General features: G+C 45.6%; 1 long non-coding RNA gene across 1 annotated transcript in view; it reads right to left on the bottom strand.

Moving 5' to 3' along the window:
• Positions 1–368: 368 nt before the first annotated feature.
• The window catches only part of LOC122158179, a 35,326-nt gene continuing 15,814 nt past the window's right edge, over positions 369–19,880 (bottom strand). Inside the window, exons 3-4 of the long non-coding RNA XR_006168160.1 lie at positions 1,612–1,910; positions 369–541 (exon numbers count right to left, since the gene is read on the bottom strand). This is a non-coding gene — a long non-coding RNA (uncharacterized LOC122158179). The remainder of the gene's footprint in view (positions 542–1,611; positions 1,911–19,880) is intronic.

Here is a 19,880-nt window from a genome sequence, read left to right on the forward strand (position 1 = left end):
ATGTTGATGATGCTCAGAAGGCACTCTTCCTTTATCTAAGTAAATTAGGAGTATGTTAAACAGTACTGGACCTTTAGGGAACACCGCTGGCTGCAGGCCTCCAACTAGACTCTGTGCCACAGATCACAGTCCTCTGGTTTCCGCTATTCAGATGGCTCTCAACCCATCTCACCATCCACTCTTGCAGCCCACACTTCCTTGAGCTTGTCTATCAGGATATCACGGGATACAGTATCAAAAGCTTTGCTGAAGTCAAGGCAGACAGCATCCACTGCTCTCTCACCTGTCCAGACAGCAGTGACATCACAGAAGGCAACCAGATTCATTAAGCATGATTCCCTTCAATGAATCCATGCTGAGTCCTCCTGATCATCTTCTTGACTTCCATATGATTAGAGATGGCCTTCAGGATGAGCTGTTCCATCATCGTCTAAGGGACTGAGGTGAGGCTGACTAGCCAGTAGTTCCCCAGATCTTCCTTCTTCATACAATCACAGTGTTGCATCGGAAGGAAGCTCCAAAGGCCTTCTATCCAACTCCCCTGCAATGAACAGGGATGTCCACAGCTAGACCAAGCTGGCCAGGGCCTGATCCAGCCTTGTCTTGAAAGTCTCCAGCAACGGGGCATCAATCTCATCACTATTCCAATGATTCTCATCACCTGTTCCAGTGCCTCACCACCTTCACTGTAAGAGATTTTTTCCTTCTATCTATATATTCTTGCCACTTTTGAAGACTAGAGCAATATTTGTTTTCTTACAGTCCTCAATGGCACCTCTCTTGATTACAATAACCTTTCAAAAACAATCAAGAGTGGTCTAGCAAGATGCCCATCAGATCCCATTCTCAAGACTAGAATGGAGAGCTATGCCGCTTGAGAGTCAGAAGGACAGCAAGAAGGGGAGAGGCAGAGGTGACTATTAACCAAAATAGATGCAATGGAGATTAACTAAAACAGATTCCACATATTTTGCAGGCTTTTGCAGTTTGATACTTCAGCCCACGTGAACAACCATCCCTGCACACATTCTGCAAAACACTTGCCATGGCAGACCCCAAGAACGAAGTGCAGCATGATTCCTCAGGTTATTCGGACACATGCAGCCAAGGCCTGCTTACTATTTTATTTCGGATATCTTCAGCTATATTCTCCCACAGCTACCATGCTACATTTAGACCCTTTTCTTAACCCACCCCAGCCACAAGTATCTGCAAGTATTGACAGCTTCCCCTGCACAGGGATCAGATGTACCCTCTCTGCTTAACATGAATGTAAATTCCCTGCACTCACATTACTTATTGTGGGCCTATAATTATGGTCTAACTACTGTTCTGTAGTAGTAGATTTTAATCTTAAGTGCCAGTAGGAAACAGCACAAAGTCAAAGCAGAAAACAGAAGAAAAGGCTAACTCCTATTTAATTATTTGCAATTTCCAAGACCCCTGTATTACCGCTTTAAGAAAACCCAAGAAACATGCAAATTCACAGTAACAAGAATTGTAACTCAGGATTTACCTTTAAAAAACTACAATTGTCACAGAAGCAACAAAATAGGAAAGCTATCTTCACACCAAGAAATAGGCACAAATTATTCAAAGCACCAGGCTTACCTAATTGTCCTTACGTAAAGCAGCAAAACAAGTCAAGCCAGCAGTGAAAATTCCCAAAGATACTCTTCTCACAGAAAATACATTTCAAAGCTTTCTTCCTGGGACAGGTTTCTAAATCCTCTGGACCTGTGGTGCTCACACAAGCAGGGCAAAGTGGAACAGAAGCACAACCCTGAGTTTCAGGGACTGGAGTGGTGCCTCTTCTTTTTCTCTGCTTCGTATTTGTTGACTTAATGACCCAAGGAACGAGGAAGGCTGCTGGTTGGTAAACATGTGACAGCCACCAAAGGAATGTTAGCCTGAGAAACGAGATAAAAAAGCCAATACCACTTAACAGGGTTGTTTTTTTAAAATTACCTTACACGTAGCTTTCCTGACCATTTTGCAGCTTATGAGTGCTAGCTCTTTATTTGGGAAAAAAAAAAAAAAAAAAAAAGAGCCATTCAGTTATCGTGAAATTGAAACTGTAAGTAATTATTTTCTCCTGTTCAGATACACATTCACTTTGCTGCTTACATTCACATTCCAGTGATAAACACTTGGTATTCTCTTAATCTTTAAGGCACATTAAAGAAAGCTCAGTGATACTTGATGTGAGATCACATCCTGTTCTCACTATCCACGAAACTTCTGCTTTGAGCACGGATTTTGGATGTAGATTTGATTCCCCAAAGAAAAGTTACATCATTGAGGCCAAATCCATCCCTGTTGTCTCTGCTGTAACAGTTCTCCCTGGAGAGAAATCAAACCTATTCCCTGCACTTTATTAATTACAGCAAAATTCTGTTTTCTGGCAGCTGTAATATCCCATTCTCAGAAACAGCATGGAAAGGCTGCAGAATAAAAGTCATGCCATCTGAACACAGGTGCTTTCAGCACTCAAAGCAGGAGAGTGCATGGGGAAGCAGACAGAAAACGTGAGTAAGGAAAGGGAACAAATACTCTACTCAGGAGGGGCTTGCAGACCTGGCTCCAGACACCAAGCCCTTTGACTTCCATGAGTCAACCCAGAGTTGCCATGCACGGAGCAAATGATAAGCTGCCACCCAGCCCAGGGAACCAGGCAGTATGCTTGCCTCCAGCGGCAGGAAACATCCACACTGATTTAGGTGGCTGAAGATCTGCAGGGGTTTGACACAGCACCCAGGGAAACAATGCTCCATCGTTGCTGCAGAGCTAGATTCACATCAGAGAAGCCGCTTGCTCCCAGCTTCCTCCTACTGCTTATCCTGCCATTCCCTTACTTCTGAACTCTACCTTGAAAATTCTGCTGGGGCCATTACTGCTGGGGCCTTTACCATCTTTTCTGTGGTAATTCACTTTAATTCATAGTTCTCCAAAGTCCACCAGACTGCCATACTTATGAAGGAAAATGGAAGACAACTCGAGCCTTTCACTCCAACTCCAGTGCTCTCAGCTTCTTTCTTTGCTCTCCCACATTAATTTCTTACTCTAAACTTTACTCCTGGGTACATCCTTTGTAACATTACAATGGAAAAAGTAATGCAGAAATACTGCTACAATTATGCTAGGAGAACAAAGCTCCCATCCCGTCTACTCAACACTTTCCTTTCACCTCCCACTTCATTCTTTCTCCCCCAAACAATTGCGCTGGGAGAGCTTTAGCAGAACCAACATTCAAACCCCTCTTCAAACAGACCCAGTTTTTATCAGTATTTGTCAACCACCAGCTAAACTGCAGCAATATCCCTTTCATACCCCGCTAAATGTCAAGTGGTTATTTTTAAAACCCGGACGGTGCGTGTCACAAAAACCTTTACACCATTATTTCAAAGACCAGGCGTCCTCTGGCCGGGAATCACAGGCTGCCTGTTTCCCTGGCGACACGGATCGCTTCCAGTTCAATGGCAGCTCCACACAGCAGCCTCCTTCAAAGCCCCACCGACCCTCTGCTGCCTTTGTAGCTCTGAAACAAGCCCCTCTCAATCCACTTCCTAATTCTCCTTATCACAGGAGCGCTAGGCTTACATCACTCTGATTTATCTATTGCTGGGGCGAGAGCTCAGCCAGCCCTGGTGTGACTGGGTTACAGCAGGAACAAATGGCTTCCAGCAGGCCCAGCTGAATGCATCTCTTCATAGACACCTGCACGGTGCTCCTCTGCCCTACAGAGCAAACAGCCCAATCTCCTGCCCGCCACCAGAGCAGGAGAAATGTCCAGACCTGTGGAGTCAGAGGAGGGCTGAGCCCGCTCCCTACACAGGCTGTGTCTCACACTGTACTGATGCTCTTTTCCCAGGATGTTTGATGTTATCATTAGCACTAATATCTGCTCTTTCTGACCCACTTCATGTGCCAAACCTTTTTGTTCAAAGCTCTCCAGAGTCTCTATCATTAACACAGCACAGCACTGACATTTTAATTTCCTCATGAAACAATTATCATTGAACAAAGCATTTGCTGAAGGGGAACTGGGCTGACTATAATTCACATGCAGGGGAAGGAGGATTGCAGTATACCCGCACACAGACAGCAACATCTTACGCTTTCATTTTGTCCCCTACAGAAAACCTTCCTCAAAGTCCTCCAAAGTTTGCAACAACAAATGCATCTCCTGCTTCTTAGGTTCAAAGCAATACTGCTCTTCTTCCTCTGGCGCAAACCTTATTCAAAAGAAATATGAAACAAAGGGAATTGATGAAACAGCCAGGCCTCTGAGGGTGCACCAGGACGCAGGGAGTCAGCGAGCCCAGACTGGAAATCCGTATGGAATGGACTGCAGGTCAGTGCAGTTCTCTTACACAAGCATGAACACAGCAGTGAAGAATACCAAATGAGCCTTGCTGAGCTCTTCAGTGTCTGCCCAGCACTCCCCTCCTCCGCGATAATAGCATACAGGAGCTGCCCACACTGGAAGGAAAGTGCCTGCAATAATTGTGAACTCAGAAATATTCACACAACACATTTCTGTCCAAGTTGCATTCACTCATTGCTTGCTAACAGCTATAGGTGATAAGTCCTAGACTCAAAGAAGAAACTGCCTTAGCAGAATCAGTGTACACATCATTCAAGTGCCTGAACTGCACTGCATTTCCCCGGTAAATACCTATGAAGTGCCACAGCACAAAGCACAGCCTGTATACCCGAAACCACACCTGAAAGCTATTTGAAATGAGCTCATAAATCATTAATCACAAACAAAAAGATTAGTTTCACCTATATCAACAAAATCCATGTGCCTGCTAAGCCTAAGAGAAATCTAACCCGGTTTGCTAAAGTACACAAAGAAATTGTACCCATTCAGGTTGTTACATCAGCTGTAATTTGATCAAGCAGTTTCCCTGTAGCTGCTCCATGTTGTGTCCAATGGCCAGGCTCACTACAATCCTGAGTACCTTCATGGCAGTACGCTTCATGGCAGCATTTTCACATCCAACCCTGACTTGTGCCACAAGTTTGGACTTTGGGGTTCACTTATTGCAGTCAAGGTCTCCCACTACTAATTCCACCATGTTTTATGTGGATTTGAGCAGTCCAGCTCACAGATATTTGCTAAGATTCATAGAATCACTGAGTTGGAAAGGGGCCTTTAAAGGCCATCTGGTCCAATTCTCCTGCAATGAACAGGGACACCTACAGCTCCATCAGGTGCTCAGAGCACCATCCAGCCTTACCTTGGGTGTCTGCAGTGTCGGGGCACCTACCATCTCTCTGGGCAACCTGTGCCATTGTCTCACTGCAGCCAATGGTCCCCGTTCTTCCTTGCAAGTGAGACACTTCATGCTGTGTCAGTGAAGGTGGGAGGAAGGAAAGCCTGGAGCAGCACTCAGCCCAGGGGAGCACTGAGCAAAGAAACTGGTGGACAAATGAACCCTTAAGAACAAAGCGTGCAGACAGGCCAACTTGAACTCCACAAGAGGTACATTTCCAAATGAAGAGTCTATGTACACAAGAATGGAAGAAAGAACCAAATCCATTTACAGACCTGAAAATCAATACTAAGGACCTTATTTTTCCAATTAAAGGTGAACATTTTTTCTTTTTAGTAATATTCCAGCACAAAGAAAGGATGAGCACTGAAAGAGAGCACTGCCAGAAACACAACCAAAAACACAACTACTGCAGATGAAATGAAGGGAGGCTGGAATTCCCCAGAAAAATGGCAATTTTCCATCAGAAATGAAGGAACAGTTGACAGTGCTCTTCATCTTGCAACTGGGTCTAGAAAGCACTCTGGAAGCAGCAGACTAATTAGAGAGCTTGGGAGTTACGTAGGTCCAGCATGCATATGCAAGCACACGGAGAGGAACAGAGCTGGACCTCCAAAAATGCCAACAGAAAGCTACGGAAAGCAAGCTGGGCAGGGGGAAACCAAAATGGGAACACAAACACCAAGTCAACATGGGCTCTTACCGAAACAACACAGCAGGGCAGATGAGCCAAACGGACCAGGAATACAGGCAGTAACAACCGGTGTACCATGGGAAGTGATACAAGAGGCAGAGAGGAAAACAGCCGCAGCAATCTCAACGAGGATGAGGACGGCCAAGACAGGACCAAATAGTCCAGGGAGGGGAAGAAAAACAAGCCAACAGCAACACACGCACTGATTGGGAATACTGCTAAAGAATAAAGATGCATGCAGAGTGGCTTTAACTAATTCAAACACTTGCCAAGTACAAACACCACAATCTAATCTCAGTGACACCGATAAGCAGCCATATCAGACTGAAGGAAAGGGACCAGCTGCTCGTGATGCACAGTAAAATCATTTAGAGATGCATGAGCAAGTGCAGATGGCCAATAAGGAGCCAAAACCACCAGAAATATTACCACAAAGCCTTCACAGCACTTGACATACACAAGCACTGTCAGCCGCCCATGCTCAGAGCATGTCAGTGCCAGCCAGGGACCTTAAGGAGCACAGCATCATAAGCAGAAAGGAGGATGCTAGGGCTATGCCCAGCCCTAGACAGGCTCCCAAAAAAGGATTTGTCATCTTCTGTTGAATGGAGCGGGGGAAAATGGAACCCTTCAGCAGCAGGTGTCTGTGGTCCTCAAAATCCTTCAATGTCTCTGAAGAGAAATTTAAAAGGACTAAGGAAATACTTCAACCCCAGTATGCGCAGGAAATCCACTTTGAATGGGTCAGCTATGATTCCAGGTGCCTCTCTGCAACTCCACTTGAGTGTAATACAGTTATCTACCAGCATCAAAACGAAAATTAAACAGTGAAAAGACAGCCAGCAGACTAACAGCGCAGGCAAAATGTGCAGAGGACATTCTCCTATCAGTAACACAGCTGTCAGGGTAGCCCAGCTCAGAATATGACTGGAGGGCAAACAATGATACTTTCACTGACAATTTTAGGCCACAGAAAGGACACAAAAGTCATTCTGAGAAAACCAAGCAAAGCAGGAAACTTCTACAACACAGGCACCAAGGAGCATAAAGCACACAGCAGAGAAGAGTGTGACTGGGCTCCACTTGTCCAGCAGTCAATGGGAAGCAATGAAAAAGCTCATGGAGGTCCTCCACAGTCAGGGCAGTGAGAAGGTGAACCAGAGGAAAGATAACAATGAAGACGTTTGAATAAAACTACCTTTAAACCTCAAATAATGCTTCTATACTCTGGTACTCAGTTTTTAGGGTATTTACATTTAGATAGATATGACAGATTTGAGCTAAATGTTAACAGCATGGTAGAACTATTGAGTGCAATTACTTAAAGCATCTACAGAACTTAGTTTTTAAATATCCACTTTGGTTAGCTAAGCAAAGTAACTTTCATTACGTTTCAGAGCTTATAATAACTAAAGTTTACAGTAAATCCACAGAATCCAATAGAATTAGCTGACTATAAATCTTGAAGCATAAAACTGGTGAGTGGAGGTAGTGTGTGGTTCTCAGCCTTACTGCAAGGTGCCAGCCATTGAGACAGCTGATTAGTCAGTCTATGATTAATTGCTTACTGTGTACGACCCAGGGTCAATCTACTCAATTAGGTGAAGGTCTGGTGGAGATCAGAGATGTAAATCAAAACCTACTCCAAGAGCTTCAGCACAAGATGAGGACAGAGTTGCAGCCATGCCTCCCCACAAGGATCCCTCTCCCCAGGCAGCCTGCCCTCCATCCACCGCCCTAAGTGGGAGCCTTAGGAAAGAACTGGAGCAGAACACACACATGCCCTCCACTCCTCTGCAACCCTCCCATCTTCAGTCACAGTCATCTCTGAGGATCTCTCGAGTCTGACATGGTTAGTCTTCTCCATAACTTCTCCGTAACGTAACTGCTGTGAACCCAGAGATCCTTCAGCAGAGAGGTCTGCAGGCTGACCACCCCGCTGCGTGAAGGTTCCCCTCCTTCTGCTCCTTATGACACCCCCAGACCTCATGAGGCCATGAAGGGGCTGCCTACAAATCCCTCTGCTGCTAGTCTGTAGATCTCTATCAGACCCCAAAGAGCTAACTGCTTTTCCTTTATTTCAAAGCATGGTGAGGCCCTAGCATTGCTGCCCAGAACTGTGAGTGCCTCGTCCCTGCAGGTATCCAAGGCCATGGATGGGGCCCTGGGCAGCCAGCCTAAGGCACAGAGTTGGAAGTAGATGATCTTTAAGGTCTCTTCCAACCTAAACCATTTATGAGTCTTTGCAAATCAGACCTGTCCTGTGCCAGGAGCCCCAGTCCAGCCACCAGGAACCCTTCCAGTTCTGCTGGAAGTGAGGGGATAAAAGCATGTGCAGTACTCAAGGTAAACTCTAGGCTTACACAACAGCACAGCAATACAAGTTTGCTTATAAGTGAATTTCAGCAGCAATATTCCACATTCCTATCATTTGGAAAAGCATTTATCTGAAAACAACACGTAACTACAAGTACTTTGTAAATAAGATGCTTGGAAAGAATGGGCAGCTTTCCATCGTCACTCCACAGTTCCACATTAAGACAGGTCCTGATCTGGGAACCATGGAGGCAACACGGAAGGTTCAGAGGCAAACAAAACCCGCAGCACCCTGAAAATCCTAATGCAGAGAGCAGAGGAGCAGCACAGCAAGTAAGGCCAGTGGGGAAGCAGTGCAATGGGATAAAAAGGAACAGATTAGCAAAAGCAGCCGACTTGGGACTGCTGCAGGGCTAAGGGAGACTGGAGTATGCAAACAGCAAGAAGCAGTGACGTGAAACCACATGCAGACACTGAAAATACTGTGACACAGTTAAGAAAGCACTGTTTAGATGCTGTAAATAATGAGTTAAGAACTTGTGTCAGAGAAGCAGCCGGCCTTCAGATGCACAAGAAAGGCAACTCTTCAGCAGCCCTGCAGAAGAGAAAAAGCCCACAGAAATCCAAGCCATAAATTTTGAAAAAAAAAACTATGTAAAAATCTGTGTAGTAATAACATAAAATAGCTGTAGAGCTGGAAACTCTTCCAAGAGAGCATGTACAGGTATTACAGGAAAGCACCAGGCTACCTGTATCACCAAGTTAAAACACTCTAAATGAACAGCAACAACAAAAGCTAAATTTCAGTTTGTTGATGGGTTACACGACAGATTAAGATGACTGCTGGCAGTAAAGGAAAAAGGAGAAAAAATGTCCTTCAGAACACAAATATCATGTTCAAAGGAGGAAAATAAAAATAAAAGACCGTGAACTTCTAGCAAGTTAAATGTAGAATCATAAGAGGGCAGACCAAGAAACAACTGTGGTAAGCAATTTCCTGATGGCATAAAAGTTTAATTACAATTCTTTTTCAAGTGCTGCAGAAATAAGACGCCTTCCAGAGAGCTGCTGGGGTCAAAGATGATGGAGGTGTACAAGGAACACTCATGAGGACAGGCCTAGAGCAAGGAAGCTGAATGCTGCACCAGTGTTACCTGCAGAGAACCTGAAGGACCTAATTCAGCTATTTTCACTCAGAAAAGGGATCTCAATGACTCTCCAAACAATTCTTTAAAAACAGGTGCCTCAGAAACAAGGCAAATAAAGCAATGTGAAAAGCAGTAAGAGCACAAAAGCAGTACTGCCGCTACAAACCCATGCTGCACTTCTTACTTCTCAATGCAAGGTAGAAATACTGTAAAGGTTTTAAGCCAGCAGTTAAGAGAAGCAGGGGTATGCAATAGCTTCTGCTCAAGGAAGAAATGTGACTTTTTCAGAGGGAGAAAGAGGTGACAGTGGAATCAGGGTAATAGAAAATCAAGTGGTATGAAGGTGGTGAATAAGCAAGGAGATGTTACTGCTCCTGAGCAGCTGGGGGGCATGCAATAAAACAGGCAGGTATCAGGTACAGAATGCAATGCCCAGAAATAGGGCTCCATGCAAGCACAAGGCTTGGGAACTCCCTGCTGCAGGATGCTGCATGGGATAGAAACATCGATGGTGTCAAAAAGCAAATGGATAAATGAAGTATGAGCTCCTCATGGGCTACCAAACACAAATGTCATACTGACACTTCTGGCTTAAAGAGTCCCCAAGATGCTGGCTGTCAGAAGCTGGGAATGCAGTCAAACTCTGCTTCTTAAAGCCTCACCCCAGCACTTGTTGGCAGGCAGGGTCAGAGCTCTCTGCCCTGACACAGCACAGCCGTGCTTCTGGCACTGCACCATGGATTGCCTTTATTGGTTTAACTTTCAAAACTATTTTTAAAATTAATCTGAACACACATAATGGCAAGCTACAGCAGAAGATGAAAAATAATTGCTTAGTTTGCAGCTTTCACTCAGTCAAACAAAACAAACTACTCCAGTAGCTTCACCTGCCAAATACACCTTTCTGATCTCACTCTGCTCTACATCCCCTCTTTTTGCCCTGATAAGGATGGGAAATGAGAAGAACCTCAGCACATCACAGGCAGGAAACAGTCCAAGAAGAGCCATTACCTTCATGTTAGTGTTGATCCCCCTCAACCTTCCTGGACATTTTAACAGCCAAATAGAGGGGGGAAAAAAAAACAACTGAGATGAGCAGGGGGAACAAAAGAAAGAAAGTATGAGAAAAAGAAAGGGGTAAAAGAAAGAAGAGGGAGAAGGTGAAGTAGAAAGTGGAAAAGCAATAGGAAAGGTTCCATTTCTAACTCTGAAAATAAAAACTTATTCCAGAATTTCTTCCAGCAAAATGACAGTATCTTTTCATGCACCTTTTCATGAGACGATGCCAACCTCGTCGGCCAGGAAAGTAAGTTTGAAATAAAATGTTTTGATCCACTTTGCCTGAAACACTCAATTGGCAGTGAGGGGCAGAGCTGTGTGGCAGGAAAGGGAGCACACAGCAAGCCTACCGAGCAGCTCCCACAGCTGTGCTCAGGCCAATGTGTGCAGCCCTTTCTCTCATGCACGGCTCATCCTCTGAAGATCCCAATGGCCCCCACCATTGTCCTCAAGGATCCCCAGCAGCTCAGGTCCCTCATGCCCAGCCAGGTCTGCAGGGACAACCAACACTTAAAGTCAATCAGAAGGCTCTTTAGGAACCCATGGCTGCATGATGACAGTCAACAAGCTGGGTTAATACGACTCCGATCGCACTCCACGCACTCGAGTAACTGCTCAAACACGGCTGCTAAGCCAGCCTTCTTTCAGTGCTCAGATTCATGCTCTTCCTTTCCTATCCTCTCTTGTATTAACATAGCGCATCTCTTTGGCGTCTCTTTAACTTAATGCTCCATTTGCTGGCTGGCTGACAGGTCTCAAAAAAGCACATCTTTCTGCTGCCAGCAAGATGAATTTTGTTTCATCTTGTTACTTAAGTGATACACCTTCTCCATACTTCTTCTCCCCCTCCTTTTCTGTAAGAGAAGGAAAGGAGTTTGAAAAAAGAATGACAGCAAGCTAGTTTTTAACCTAAACGGGAGCAATTTGCATACGAATCAGACTTTTCAGGTGCCACGGAAGATGTGGGTGCTCTGACAATCTGGAGGAAGGCAGGGTGAGTTTGACACAAACACTGCCAAGAGGTGAACTCGCAATTTATAGCTCTTTCCTAGGGCAAAGCGTCCTGGAGAGTCTGTTCTATACTGCATTTATTTGCAGTCTCATTGACGCTTTCATCGTAAGACAAAGATCCTGTTTTTTCTTTTATTTACACTCCCCTTCAAAGCCCCTCGCATGCAAGCCCTACAAATGTAGTCAATATGAGTAGGAGCAGCAGGATGTAAACTCAGGTGGGAAGTGGCTTCCTTACCAAACATGATGAGAAAATGAGTTACCCGATCAATAAAGCAGCACCAGACCGTGGAGAAAGAGAGCCCTACGATGCACTAAGCAGCACAACATTCCCACTGATACATCACCGCACTTGGGAAGCTAGCAGGGCACAGCAGGCTGCTGGAGCAGGTCAGGAAGCAGCAGCCTGACAGCAGCACTTCAGCTCGAGCTGTTCTCCCAGCGGTGCTTTGCCAACACGCAGCTTTGCTGCACATGGGAAAAAAATCTTTATGCTTCCGCTGGCACTCCTTGTCATGAGTGGGGTTATTTGCACCTCACAGAGCAATCCTTTTTGGATAATGATTCCTGCAGGCATTTCTGTGCTTTGGGTAGCACTGGAATGATCTTTTGGGGAACTAAGGGCTCCCAGTCCTCTGGCAGTGATGCTGCAGTCCTGCATGCTCAAGGCTCTGGCACAGCACCACAAGGAGGCAACGGAGCCATTCAGACCCCACTGGACTAGATGATCTTTGGTTGGGTTAGACAGATGATCACAGTGGCCTTTTCCAACCCTAATGATTCTTAACTATTCTAAATACACAGTGAAGCACAGGCAGACAACACTGCAACAAGAACCTTGGACTAATCAGCTTTATCTTATGCTCAATAAGGCAGAGTGAGCGACTGGAGCAAAAATCCTGCCTTTGTCTTCCCGTGGATTCTGCAAAACAAAACGTCCCACCAGAAGAGCCTTCAGCAGCCGTGGTGGCAAATAATCTATGGCTGCTGTTTACTAACACAACCATGCACCTGAGCCAGCAAGCCAGCACTGAGCACAAGTTTCACAAGCACTCACTTTTCTGCTTTCTCCTCCAGCACTCCCAGCAGGCTGAGATCATCTACCACAACTGTTCTTACAAAAACGTTACACTCTTTCTAAAATAAAATGGGGCTACGCAACAGATCTAAACCAGCAAATGCATCAGAGCAATTAGCAGTTCTGCTGCTTTTATGGCTCTGATTGGAATTCTGAGCTAAGGGGAAAAACAAGCTCTACGACGAGAAGAGTAGTGGCTTTGCATACGGGCTCCATCTGCTGGCACACTGCTCCCCAGCTCCATTTAGCATATAGTAAACTGAAACAAAACCTACACGGCCATCAATTACATTTTTGCTGCTCACAGCCTAAGAATTTCAATAAATACGCCATCTGTTCATCTTCTGTGTGGGAAGTTCAGTCATCTTCTTGGCAGCAATATTATTCTAGAGCAATTACCTGTGTCTTTATCACCTATCATTGTGCTTCATCATCTTTTCATCATGTGTAAAAACCAACCACTTTATTACTACAATTTCTGTAGGCAGCCCGGTCCTGTTAGTTACCATGGAGATGATCTGTCAAAAGAAGGCTACATTTTAAGAAGTAAAAGCTGAGAAAACAAGGAGGAGAGAAACACAAAGAGTCAGGGAATGAACTTGTTTCTCAAGTCAGAATTTAAGCACAAAAGGCACATCTCAGGCAGCAACACTGAGATGCCACCAACAAGCTGCCAGGGGATCCATCAGCCTGCCAATACAGAGGATGAGCTGGTGACTCACCGGCATCACAGCACGCTCAGAGGTCAGCGGCGCGGCTCTAATCCCTCAGCTGAGCCCCATGATCTGCTCTTAGGAAGGACAGTTTCTTATTACTATAAATCAAAAGATGAACTGGGAGGAGGGAGGGCAGGCAGCAGCAATCTCTCCTCCCTGGTGGTCACAAGCAAGACAGTAAATTTTCCATCAGCTATATGGTAGTTTTAAATCCCTTCCCGAAAACAGCTTCACACTGACCTCTTTCTTCCCCAGCTTCGCCCCACTAAGGCTCCACTTTCTCTCCCCCCTGCCCTGATTCCTGTCCAGCTTTCCTTCTCTGCTCCTTTCCTCGACCTGCATGCACACCTCTCTTTCTGTAAAACAAGCACATTTACAAGTGCTCCACCTGTACCTTTCAAATTCCCGTACATTCCTAAAGCAGCTTTCAGCATGAACTATTTATAAGCACTGCTCCCCACTCACCCACATACACCCCCTGACTTTGCATCATGAAATCCTTTTCTCGGATTTCTCCTCCAGCCTTCCAGCTCCCATCTTTCCAAGCTATAATTGCACTCATGTTACTGCAGGGGAAATATTAGCAAGGTACAAAGGACTTGCTGATGCTCTGTGTTTCTAGGATGCGTCATTAGCAGCCTTCAGCTGAAACGCATCAGGCTGCAAGCTGCTTCGGTTCAATTCATTCTTATCTCTCTGGAATAAATAAGCAATCTCAGAGCTATCTGATTTGTTTAATATCAAGTACACATGGGCAGAGTTTTAATGAGGTGGGCTGTCATTCTGAATCGCTGCAGTGCAGGAGGTGACCACTGATGAGAAGGAAAATTAATTCACCATCTTCACTACTATCTTCCAAGGCTGAATTACTCCAACCTCGCAGATCATAAAAAGTTGGTTAGGGAGGAAAGGAGCGTTTTCCAAAAGTTCTCCAGACTTTCAGATACTTTAATTTCTGTTTGTCCACCATGAGACACAAGGTAATCAATTTACTAAGTGGACGCATAATCCATTAGCTTCTGGCTGCAAAGAACCGTAGGAGACTGGATCTAAAGGGCATCATATACAGATGGATCTAATGGATATACAGATACTGTGAGTGAGATAGAAGTCTGGGACAAAGCAACTGCTGGGTATTAATAAAACAACAATTACAAAAAGGTAATGTAGCAGTGAAAAAATCCAGTGCTAAAGTTCCAAGAAAAAGAGGAGGGTACATAAAGCTGGAAGGCAATTATGAACACAATCTGCAAAGTATCAAAAACATGCTGCCATGAGAGTTCAAAGCAGAAATCTCATCAACACATTCAGAAGTACCAAATCTGAAAAACTCAGTGTTTGCTGAGGAAATACAAATAAAACAAGATTCTGATCTCAAATCTCATCCCCTCTGAAAGTTTATGACAGAGCAAAAGTTCTTCCCAAGCATCCCCTTAGGATGAGTGCTGTGAAACAGAAACCCCAGCTCAATCTGAAACTGCAGCTTCAGCTGCTGAGGAAGCGGCACCCACACAGCCTCTTTTACGTGAAGAGGTGCAGGCCCTGGGTTTCCTCTCTCTCTCCCCAGACATCTCACGCAGTCACATCGTGCCATCAGCTCCCATATGGTGATTTACCTTCTACAACACAGGCCCTGGGAGTCACTTCCCTGCTCTTCCGTGGGGCTGGATGCTGCACAGATTGGACGGAGATGGAGACATGCCCCAGCTAAAAACTGCTTTCTAGCATCATGGGCCAACTGAAGCCGCCACTTGGTAGGCATGCTGTAGGAATTTCTGCTTCTGCTAACCTTCCTTCTTCCACCAAGTTTCCAAGCAGGCAGGGTCTGCAAGGAGAGCTGTCCCAGCAGGGAACACTGCCTGCCCTGCATGGCCTCTGCCTGGGCCAGGACACCCCACACACCTCATCACTGGGGACTGGACAGCAAAGCTCTTACTCATCACTTCCCCTAACTCCCAGCAGCTTTGCAAAGTTGCTGTTTCTGCTTATTTTTTGGCTTGAGCAGATGTTCCCAGTCACTGCTGTGTGCTCACACAACGACCTTCTCTCTTTCCAGCTCTTACAAGGGCACGTAGGAGGGGGAGAAGGGGCAGCACCACAGGCTTTGGTTGTCCTAGCATGGCACAAGGAGAGAACAGCAGGTGGTGATAGCTGGGCAGCAAAACAAGCATGGCCTTCTTCCCAGAGCATCCCACCACAGCTCTGCAGTCAGGCCTGTGCTCCTGCTGAGCACCTTGCCTCTAGGGCAGGCCAAGACAGCTCTGCTCATCCATGTGAAGTGAAATGACACCAGGCAATGCTGACCTTGTGCTGGGTGAGCCAGCAGCAACCACATGGCCGGGCACCTAGACTGCTTTAAACCACCATAAATTCATTCTGCCCAGCACCTCCCCTCATCAAACTACAAACTGGGGCAATGGGAAAGGCACAGGAAGCAGAGATGCGCTAAGGAGAAAGAAAGATCTACTTAATCACGTAACAAAAAGCATAATCGACTCCTTGTTCAGATCTACTTGATTCCAAAGAACCAAACAAATGGCAGTCTTGCATTCCTCGTGGCTGCAAGCAAATCAGCACAGCTAACCAGTCATCCAGAAACCAGGTTGGTTTCCCACAAGGAATCCAGAAAGCAGGACGCCCTGCAACAGTGCACACAGCCCTTGGTGAGAAACCTGCCGCACTGAGCAAGCAGCCTTTCTGCTCACTGACAGACTCACCTCATTCATCTGCAGCTCTTCCACAACTGCATCTGTATGCATTAATAAAGCCCGTTTTGGTACACTGAGACTTGCTCTGCATTATCATTTTGCAGATGTCAACCATGACTGGGACACACAGTGCGAGGTGTTATGCAGCCACGCTGTGAAAGAGCAGGCACAGCAGGGAAGGGGTGGAATACAGATCATGCATCACTTTGCTGGCAGGGAGAGAAAACAGGACCTAATCCTCAAAGCACCCATCTGAAGGATTAGGTTAATGAGGAGGTATCATTAACACCTTTCACTCTTTCCTTTAAACTCTGTAGTACTCATACTGCACACACAAAGCAATCCATGTCTGGATGATAAAGAGCTGTTGATTATTTCAGCTCACAGCACTCTCCTCGGTTCAGCAGAAACCATTGCTTCTGCAAAATCCCAACAATAAAAGTCCCTGTGGCCTCACCCTGGGCAGAGCTCCCTGGTAGTGCTGGATGATGCACAGTCAGCACACACAGCTCTGCCCAGGGGAAGGGATGGACGGAGCTTCCTCCAAGCTTCTGAGGGGAAAAAAAAAGGTGGAAAGACCTCAGAAAATCACACCCCCAGCTGTTCTCGTGCCATGTGGGGAATGCACGTGCTTTTTGATTTTTCCATAAGTATTACTGACTTATTGGCTGCTCCACAGGCTTTTTATAGCTTTTCCATTAAACAACAATTAAAGCAAGCAGCCAAAGCCAAACTTGACCTGTGCATTGATGAGACAAAGTCTTGAGTGAACAGTTTTTCTTTCCCCAGTATAGATTCAAGGAAGACAGAGAGACACAGCAGATCTATGTCACCTTTTACCTTGAGTCTGCAGGTAGCAGCACACACATTTTTGAAAGAATCAAGGAAAATCTCCTTCAGGTAACTGCCTAGCCTTGCTACTTACAGATGTCTGATGAACAGAGTAAAGCCTCATGCTGCCATTTGCTCATGCGGATGAGTTTTAGGAACATCCTGCATTGTATGCCCTTCACATAGAACGCAATATCTGACTTTCAGCAAAACAGACCAGCAATCCACTTAGAGGTACTGTCACACAGACTCATGCTCCTCTACCAACGCAATCTGGGATCCTTCATCCCTACAGTGACATTTTCATTCTGGTTTAAAACCCAAAATCAAGTTGAGATTCTAAGACAAGCAGTTGCAAGAAGTCCAGAGCTCCTCCTTTATCCTCTTCAAGGAACAGCTACTAATGGCAGCTGCTGTCAACAAAGAAAGGCAGTTAGCACTTCCCTGCTTAACACAACATCAAAATACAAATATTTGCAACACTGGCCACTATTGCATTCCCCTTCTCCATTGTCTCATTCTGCAGCCCTGGAGGAATCAAACTCTCATACGAAATAATCCTGGCAACAAATCGTTTACAGGACAGAAACAGAAGAGCCTGTAAGCTTCTCTGCAATTAAACCCTCTCACCTGTGAAGAGTCTTCTATAACTACAGAGCACCTACAGCCAAGAGATGTCAGCTCCACCTGCACCTGGCACTGCTGAGCTGCACATTCCTCCTCTTGCCTTTACACTGCGTATCTCTTACGACAGGAGATGTTTGCATTCAGTAGTATGGAGCTGTGACCATCCTTGCATGAAGCATGAGAAGCAATCTTTCCTCCTGTATTTCACAGGACTTCTCCATACTCCTCCCAGTGTATGGGAGTACGCTGGGGATAAAGAAAGGTGCAGTGTAAATGCCCACTGAAAGAATAAAATAAAGAGAGGTGAAGAAAAACCTCACTGCACAAGGACAGGACAAAGAAAGGGGGTCAATTTAGGCTGAAAAAAGGAAGAAAACATACAAAAAAATTACTATGTATTGAAAGGGAATCTTAAGATCTCTATGTTTCCTGGATATGATGCAACAGAAAGATCTGTTAGGAGTGATTTAGATAAGCTCATCTGTACACAGAGCAAAGGAATGGACCTGTGGTCCTTCTACAGTTACTCTATATGATTACCTGTGCTCTTATGAACCCATGGTTCAAGACACTGTCTTGCTGATTAGACACAAATCCAGTCAAAATAGGGTTTGGTTCCCATTTCATTCAAGCTACAGTTTCCTCACAAAACAAAGTCTCCCATCAGCCTTAGGTCCTAAGCATCCAAATAACAACAACAACAACAAAAAAAAACCAAAACCAGTAAAAAAAAAAACCACAGCCAGATATCAGAAATGAGAGTAAATCTACAAAAGGAAAGTCAGTATTAAAACCCATTAGGTGGAGGAAGGCAGACTCTATCAAATTTATTGCTTGATTTCAGGACTTGGGAAGAGCCTCTTCATTTCCTGTACCTCCTGAGTATTTACTATGCCTCCTATGAGCTAAGACTTCCAGAGTCATTTTAATGTCATGTTCTAAGCACTTCTGCATTGTAAATCATCGATTTTTATCTCCTTCTCCCAATCAATACAAAGATATTTATGCTGAACACATAAAAGCTCTTGACACTATAGAAAAAACAATTATACCCTGCAAGACGTTTGCTTTTGGTCGTTGACATCATGGAATTATCCATTACACTTTGCACATGCCTGCCATTTACAGGAAAGCAGAGTGACCTTGCCTGCCTGCAGTTCACATGCAGCTCGGGGAAGCAAAGCAGCTGATAGCCATCTCTGCTTGAGGACTACAAATCGTGGAAGCTGGGAGAAGCCATGCAAGCAGAAGCAGCTCTCATGTCTGCCTTGCTCCTGTGTTCCTCCCAGACGTCGCTTGCTGTCACAGACAGGATGCTGGCCAGACACATCTTTCTTCCAACCACAACAGATATGCTGCCCTTTACAGCCCTGGGGCAGACCAGAAAACTTCATTTCCTCTCGTTGCCTGCCAGCACTCCAAGGACTCTGCCAGCTTGGCCCTTCTGCCTCTTACCACCCCTACCCAGGAGGTGTGCAAAGACAATTTAAACCACAGGGCAGAGATGCTGAAGCACCTGCAAGCTCCTGCTGTACTGACTTAATAGAGCACACCAGGGTCCCATTTGTCTTGGCCATCCCACTCTCGATTAACACTGCACCCTTCCTGGATGCAGGCAGGGCACTGGGCACAAAAGCACAGCACACCTGAACAGTTCCAACACCCATGTCACTGCTGAGAGGGTCGTGAGAGGTGGCAGACACCAGCCCTTGTATCTTGGCAAAGCTGCAACAGACCTGTCAAGTCTGAGCAGCTTACGTTCATGACTCGCCCACCAGTCTTGCACTTTCTTCTTCCAGCAGCAGCAATTCACACCTTTCTAGCAAAGCACTCACCGTCTGCGCTCCTTGGAAGGGACCCGCTGCCAAAGGGCCCTGGGAGGTGCAGTCTCCCCAGAAAGCTCACCCAGCACAGCACCAGACAGCAGCACCTGAGGAACAAGCATGCTGAACAGTAGCACACAGCAGAGTGGTGCACCTTCTCCAGCGCTGCTCACCCACTCTGCCATTTTCACTTCAGGTGATGGTCTAGATTTCCTCTGAGGTTGCCAAATGCCTGCAGCCCAGCAGATGAGGACAGCCTTCACTAACAGCTAAACACAACCGCATTTCATTTTAAAACCTCAGCCAGATCTTGTAGGGTAGCAGAGTAGTTTCAGCAAAGCTAGGGAGCTGTGATGATTGCATCAGCTCCATCCCAGTAAGCCAGGAACACACCTATAAAGGGAGAATTAAAAACCCAGTGGTCATCATTCAAGAGCAAGAATTATGAACGCAGTAACAGCAGTATATAAGCTTTAGGGCCCACAGTCATCCTGCTTAATTCTCTCTGATCCCCACTGACCCAGCTGACAGAGGTATCTGTCACTAGGAGGACAATTAACTTTTCTCTCCCCTAGCTGGTAGACAGA

Source organism: Centrocercus urophasianus, unplaced genomic scaffold (assembly GCF_019232065.1).
Source record: "Centrocercus urophasianus isolate 14NV4802_14NV808 unplaced genomic scaffold, USGS_Curo_1.0 seq_14, whole genome shotgun sequence".
Classification (NCBI taxonomy): Eukaryota; Metazoa; Chordata; class Aves; order Galliformes; family Phasianidae; genus Centrocercus; species Centrocercus urophasianus.